Raw genomic sequence first — 7,999 nt, 5'->3', positions numbered from 1 at the left:
ACTGATGATTTTTACTTGACTTTTGACCCTTTTATAAGTTTATGCATTGAGTAATTTTCAAGGTATTGAGAAAAAGTATAATTTCAGTATCAAATGGGAAAATAGCATTATCTAAACCTGGCCTTTGACCTTTGACCTCACAGTTCCAAAGAGAATCACTGTTAGGTTGAACATGCATAAATATGTAAGTTTCATGATGATACCTTGAGTTACTTTCGAGATATGGAGGAAAAAGTGCAATTTAGCACTTTTACTTGACCTTTTACCTTTTGACCTTTGACCTTTTGGCAAGAAACTTCCCCAAAAATATATATTGGGTAATACATGCCATACATCAAGTTAAAAAAAAAAAAAAAAAAACTTCAGGCACATATTGCATTTTAAGAAAAGTAGTGATATTTTGAGGAGTTGACCTTGACCTTTGACCCATGACCTTTGACCCATGACCCCCAACTTCCCTAGATAATCACTGCCCATCGGTACAAGCATATATACTAAGTTCCATGAAGATACCTTGAACCATTTGCGAGATATGGAGAAAAACATGAAATTTCCATTTTTTTTTCACAAAAATAACCTGTGACCTTTGACCTTTGACCCTGTGACCCTATAATCCACACAGAGTATTATCCCCCAAGGATATACCCTCATACCAAGTTTAATGTAAAACCACCACACGGTTCTTGAGATATCGACAAAAACAAAACGGGACGGACGGACGTACGGATGGACGGACGGACGGACGGACGGACGGACGGACGGACGACCCGAAAACATAATGCCTCCGGCCACTTCGTTGCGGAGGCATAACAACAACCAACCAAACAAACAAACAACCCAAAACAAATGTTGACAGAGATTCAGGGTTTGATATCATAACTACATCAGAGGTTAAAGGGATGGTATAGTATTGCTTGAGGTGAGGATTCAGCTTTTAATTTTTTGCGAGATACATGTACTTAGAAACCACTTCATGAAATATTTAAGAACATACAATTCTAGAGGAATTCAAAGTTTATTTGACGAAAATCAGTTTTGAAAGGCTGAGATATCCAATAACAAAGTAAAACAGAGCAATCCTAGTAAAAGGTGGGTCCTACCTTTTAATAGGATTGCTTTGTTTTGGATATCTCATCCATTTCAAAACCAATCTTCATCAAATAAACTTTGAATTCCTATTAAAGCTATATGCTCTTTAATATTTCATAAGAGGTTTCTCATTATCTCAAAAAATTAGCATTAAAAAACATTGGAGAAACTGAAGCCCCATCTCAACCCAAATTGTACCATAAGAGCTTAAGTATATTTCTGAACTGTAGAACTTCAGTCTTGTCTGCAGGGCTTTTCCACATTGATGCTGTCTTGCAACACTCTCAGTCCACGCGGGCCAAATCTTTGTACACAGCTAATGGCAAAGTCTGTAAATATGTCCATGTCATGTTCCGAACAGCAATCGTCATAATCTTGGGTTGGTTGTTCTCCTATGATGTGTGGCGACGATGACGCTACTTCTTTCCTGACTTTTTGATTCCACTTCCACCTGTCATTGAGAGAAATTGAACGAGAACTGGGCTAACAATCACAAGCAGGTGAGGAGCAGACATACAATGTGCTTCACAAGGAAGAATAAAACAGTATGAGTGGACAGACAAAGTAATACAGCATAAAAGACTAATATAAATGCATTATATATCGTATATTTCAAGTATCAGTATTATTTTTGCATTAATATTTCATGAATTTTGCAAGTGGGCTCACATTCCTCAAAATTAACAACTTCCTTGACACAAACACTGTGCATATTTTCTTCCAGGAGGGAAATCACAAACTTTTCTCCAGAAAAGAGATAATTCTTATATGTCATCTGTCACTGCCTTTCTCATCCCTGCGAATTCAAGCACTAGCAGAATTGTCTTATGAAGCCCAATTCATTAATGTTACACTAGCAAAATTATATACCAAAATATAACACTTGTATCCAGTACCTTTCCTACAGCAGCACCGCAGAGACACGGAAATACTTGTAAGATGACAGATTATGTTTCCCAGCAGGTTGCATGCAATCTTTAATGTGACTAAAACATTTTGTGCAAGCGGCCAAGTGCAATATACAGTAGGATACCGACAGTAATTCTTAATTGGTTTCAGTATTTCATGAAAATTTAACGACAGCAAATTCCACATAGATAATGTAGGAAGAAAGCATACAATATAGACACAAATCTTTCAGTTATACAGTTGTCCATGGCTAGTGACTCCTATCGAAACACTTTGGTCACATATCTCTGATTACAGCATACTGTACGAGCTGAAATTTTCGCGTACAGATATTTTCGCGGATTGCTACTTGGAGGACATTTTCGCGTGTTGTTAATTTCGCGGTTGCGAGGGTCTAACTGAACTTAGCTATTAGCGCGTTGTTATTTTCGCGTGTTGTTATTTTCGCGGTTCAAAGGCGATTCGCGAAATTCGCGAAAATAAAACCACCGCGAAAATTTCAGCTCGTACAGTATGCGGTATAGCAGTGCAAAAACCACCTCCCTCCTTATTTCAAGTTATCTTGCAAGGCTTGCATCCAATAGGTCAATAAATCTCACCCATGGGTCCTTTCTTTTGTGCCTTTGCCTGGGCTTCCTTCAGTTTCTTCTGTTCCTCTCTCATTTTCTGTTTGTGTGCAATATCGTCCTGCATAAATGAATTACCCAAAAAAAAAAAAGATAAAGAGAGCATAAAGTCCATGAGGAAAGTTGTCACGTCGTACTTAACAAAACAAAGTCCCTAAGCAAGGCAATTCATGGATGATGAAACAGCAATGCTAAATCCCTTCCCCTATGAGCTAAATATCAAAAGCAGATAAATGCATTAGGACATAGAATTTAATAGACATCAGTGATGTGAGGTATGGAAAGTCAAGTTACATTTGAATATTGAATTGCTCATAATGACCTATGAGGTATGTGCGAGTTGTAGAGTTGTAGATATACGATGTTTGAAGGAATCACTGAAAGGAAATGACAGAATCAATGGACAATAACAAGAACCAGCCATCACTTCACTTGTTAAAGGACAAGTTCACCTTCATAGACATGTGGGTTGAGTGAATGGAGCAATATAGTACAACACATCAGTGAGAGTTTGAGGAAAATCGGACAATCCATTCAAAAGTTATGAATTTTGAAGTTTTTGCTCAGTCACGGCTGGATGAGAAGACTACTATAGCTTGTGATGTCACATGTGTACAATGATATAAAGAAAGTATAAAGAAAATTCAACGTATTTTCACTTTTCTCACATAACGAAAGACCACTTGAATTCTCTCTTTCAGAAGGCAAGGGGAATAATATTACCCTTGACATTAGTCAGTAACAAGTTGAAGAAATGTGCACTTTATTCAAAAAGTAAAATTTTGTGAAATTCTCTTTTTATTTTCCTTATATCGTTGTACGCATGTGACATCATACACTGTACATTGTAGTAGTCTTCTCATCCAGCAGTGATTGTGCAGAAACTTTAACAATTCATAACTTTTGAATGGATTGTCAGATTCTCCTCAAACTTTCACTGATGTGTTCTACTGAAATTGTTGAATTCACTCAATCCACATGTATATGAAGGTGAACTTGTCCTTTAAGGATGCTGCTCTTCACAGTTGGGGGGGGGGGGGAGAGAATATCGGGAAGTCCCAATTCGCGAAAAATTAGACTCGCTAAATATATGCCGTATACAGTATACTTTCAGAAGAAATTTATCTCTTTATCATATCATCTGCTGAAACAAAACAAACAGGAAGAGACATAATGTAAGTTTGAATTTATGCAAACATATTTGCATGTGAAGCACTTCAATGAACCTGGTAGATCATTTAGCTGAGTTCTGACAAGCCACAACAACACATGAAAACATGAATAGTGTAGTGAAAGCACTTTTACATAGATTCAATCTTTACTGAGTTTTCTACTAGTTACAACATACCATATTTCATTAAGTATTCAAAAAAAAAGTGACAGAGAGAAACTAGAAATGTCGCTACGGCGACTGGTGTATGCCTCCGCCATAATACATGGTTCTCCTAATAGGTCTATAGTACAATGTCTTGACAATGTGTGATGACAGTTTCACACAATCGGCAAAATATTAAATTGACAGGTTTGCCACAAATGTGCTGAATGTTCACTTTCCTAGAACTAGGTTCAATTGGATGAATGATTAAAACGTCAGAGTGCAGGTATTTGGGGGAACTGATGATTTTCACTTGACTTTTGACCCTTTTACAAGTTTATGCATTGAGTAATTTTCAAGGTATTGAGAAAAAGTATAATTTCAGTATCAAATGGTAAAATAGTATTATCGAAACCTGGCCTTTGACCTTTGACCCCACAGTTCCAAAGATAATCACTGTTAGGTAGAACATGCATAAATATGTAAGTTTCATGACAATACCTTGAGTTATTTTTGAGATATGGAGGAAAAAGTGCAATTTAGCACTTTCACTTGACCTTTGACCTTTTGGCAAGAAACTTCCCACAGAATATATATTGGGTTATACATGCATACATCAAGTTTTTAAAAAATCCTTCAGACATTGCATAAATATAAGGAAAGTAGTTATATTTTGAGGAGTTGACCTTGACCTTTGACCCCTGACCTTTGACCCATGACCCCCAACTTCCCTAGATAATCACTGCCCATCGGTACAAGCATATATACTAAGTTCCATGAAGATACCTTGAACCATTTGCGAGATATGGAGAAAAACATGAAATTTCTTTTTTTTTTTCACAAAATAACCTGTGACCTTTGACCCTGTGACCCTAAAATCCACACAAAGTATCATCCCCCAAGGATATACCCTCATACCAAGTTTGATGCAAAACCACCACACGGTTCTTGAGATATCGACAAAAACAAAACGGGACGGACGGACGTACGTACGGATGGACGTACGGACGGACGTACGGACGTACGGACGGACGGACGTACGGATGTACGGACGGACGGATGGACGGACGACCCGAAAACATAATGCCTCCGGCCACTTCGTTGGCGGAGGCATAAAAAAGAGTTAAAGAGAATAGAATCAGATATTAAAATGTGATGCACATTTATACCTATACACACACTGTGAGTGGACAAGTTTTATCAATTCAAAGTTGATCATGAGTATATAGCAAATACTTCATCTTACTCATTTTTTTTTTCATAGTTGGAGGGGAAAGAAAATGAGAATTATTACCTCATCTTCATCTCCTTTCTGCTTCTTCGGCTGCTTCAGAGGCTTCTTCTTTCCTCCTTTTATATGAAAAAACAACAACACAGAAATGTAACCAGGTAAAGCTAAAATTGAATACAAGACAAGGATCAAACATTCCAAGTTATAATTTCATGGACGAACATCTCACTAGGATCTGATCCTTGTGCCCTTACTGGGGTCACGTAGCCACATGGTAGAAGAGAAAATACTCATTTGAGCAAACTTTGAAGAAAGCTTGCATCATTATTGTCGAGAATTCTAGAAAGCAAAAACAACACACGAAAATCATTGTCAATTGCTTTGTGGCATTGACTACTTTGCTTTTGTAGCTGCTGCCTGCTACTTACAGTTTGACTTCATTTCTTTAGAGGAGTTACTAGCAAAGTTTGTCTGTTGCAGTGCAGTGAGATACAAAGAGAACTTTGGAAAAGCAGAATTAATTACTGTATGAGCTGAAATTTTCACAGTGGTTTTATTTTCGCGAATTTCGCGAATCGCCTTTGAACCGCCAAAATAACAATGCGCAAATAACTAAGTTCAGTTAGACCCTCGCAACCGCGAAATTAACATCACGCGAAAATGTCCTCCAAGTAGCAATTCGCGAAAATATCTGTACGCGTAAATTTCAGCTCGTACAGTAAAGTGTAGCACTAATGTACATTTGTATCCGTGGATGCACAATGTAGATATCTCAAATTCTACTGCATGAACCAAATTGCACCAGAATCACAGGACATTTCATAGCTTATTTCCAATCACTCAAGTGAATTTGAGTAAAATCAGTTGTTGGAAAATGTCAACATCAATGTCAACTTTCATGCCTTTCACTCGAAACAACTCGCTGTTTGTGAGAGATCAGGGTGTATGCTGCCTGCACAATCTGAAACAGAAGTTAGTCATCTTATATTATACGATGTGTCTTCCAAGTAAATATAGCCGGGACTCAACACAGGAGGTCACTATACGTATATCAATGTACAATGAATGTGGCAAATTGAAAGATGTTGGTTCAGAAATGTGTGTGTATTTGTATGTCTGTTTGTCTGTTTCTGCCTGTCAGTCCGTCTGCGTGTGGTTTTGTGCGCTCTAGGAATTGCATTTCTTAAAGGACTTCATTCAACTTGCCGTAAATCATTTGTACACTGATTTCTAGCTCAAGGCTGCTAGTACTTGGAAGATTTGTTATCATTTGGTTATGATTCCCTAACTAATATTAGAGGGTTAACTTTAGTTTCAGACTGTGTAGACAGTGTATATCACAATCGCTTATGAAGAGGGAGGAGTTTTGAGCGGCAACATGAAAGTACAAGCCAGTGTAACAAATGATATTCACTAAGGTGCTGAATATCATTTGTCATACTGACTTGTACTTTGTTGGTCATTAGTAAAGACAAAAAAAAAAAAAAAAAAAAAATTACCAAGGTTCAAAAAAATTTCACCATGCTAAAATTCAACCGCACACAAAGCATAGCCATAGGTTAATGAGAAGAATATGTACAATGTAGCCGGCGTGGAACCTTGGACCTTTAATATGGTTGAATTATGGCCTTGGAGGCTTGCTTCACAAGCTACAGACAGGTCCTACATGGCTACAACTTCAACAAGTGAACAGCCAACAATGAATGTCAATCATCATAATGTTGATGTACATCATCCCAGACTACCTAAATTACATCACTACATGTGTTTTTTTGCTTTTGTTTTTGTTTTTGTTTTTTGTTTTTGTTTTTTTTACATGAGTCACTATTTTGATATAACTTTGTTGATGATATTGATAATCACCCCAGCCCAGCCCAGCCAGGGCACTAAGTAAGTAACACGAACTTGTTAATGTTATTTGGGGTCGCTGTCGCCGGTAGTGCGGTTAGACCCGTCTAACACTCAGGTGTTAATGATAATTAATAATGTTAACAACGATGCTATCATCATCATTAGACAATCCCAATGAGGCTTTTGACTACAATAGTACAATAATGATTACACAATTTTATTTCATTTATTTATTATTATTATTATTTTTTTTAATAGATCTAGGCACAGAGCAGAGAAACATTTCCCATCAATTGTCCATTTCTAGCCTATTAACATACAAATAGACTAGCCTTGCTTAAGTTAGGACCTATGCCACGGACACATGACCATTGCATTGCTTGGCACTGCACTGCGTGAATGTCTCCAAAGCCAGTCTAACAAGGTTAGGAAATTTGATGTGATATGACTAACAAAATGCCGAGGGATTGACATCATGGACATGGGAGGCAATGCAATGCAAAGCCAAAAGAACATGCAAATAGACTCTACAAATGTAGACCTCTACACTGTATGCCGTATATTTACCACTGGTGCTTGTGTAGTCCCAACTACGCATTTTTGCGTGTGGCCGTAGGTTTGGTACAGACAAAGCAAAGACAAAAGTGCGCTGCCGCTACGATTGATTCATGGTATGGGCAGTTACGACAAAACAGAAATTGATTAGTACATAATTCCTAGTGTCTGATGAGTTCACCAATATCTAAAACAATTCTCCTTACCTTCTCTTCCCGACATTTTCCTGAATCTAACGTTCCTGCCCCTGCTGAAACTCTTGCACGTGCTGTAATACCACGTCCTGTTGGCGTTAACTAATCCTCGATTGACGCCACTCTTCGTAATTAACGCGCCCAACCGTCCCAAGGACGTCTTGAGCATATAGCGAAACTAGCCCAAAAGGTGCAAAAACATCGCACAATACAACTTTTCGCGCCACTC

General features: G+C 37.8%; 1 long non-coding RNA gene across 1 annotated transcript; it reads right to left on the bottom strand.

The window, feature by feature from the left end:
• Positions 1-1,174: 1,174 nt before the first annotated feature.
• LOC140246288 (uncharacterized) lies at positions 1,175-7,878 on the bottom strand. Its single transcript, XR_011902455.1, has 4 exons — positions 7,783-7,878; positions 5,234-5,289; positions 2,598-2,685; positions 1,175-1,540 (listed from the first exon to the last, which is right to left on the bottom strand). It is a non-coding gene; the product is annotated as an uncharacterized lncRNA (long non-coding RNA).
• Between the last annotated feature and the right edge of the window lie 121 nt (positions 7,879-7,999).

The sequence above is a fragment of the Diadema setosum genome, chromosome 2, assembly GCF_964275005.1.
Source record: "Diadema setosum chromosome 2, eeDiaSeto1, whole genome shotgun sequence".
NCBI lineage: Eukaryota > Metazoa > Echinodermata > Echinoidea > Diadematoida > Diadematidae > Diadema > Diadema setosum.
This window is presented reverse-complemented; position numbering and strand designations above follow the sequence as displayed.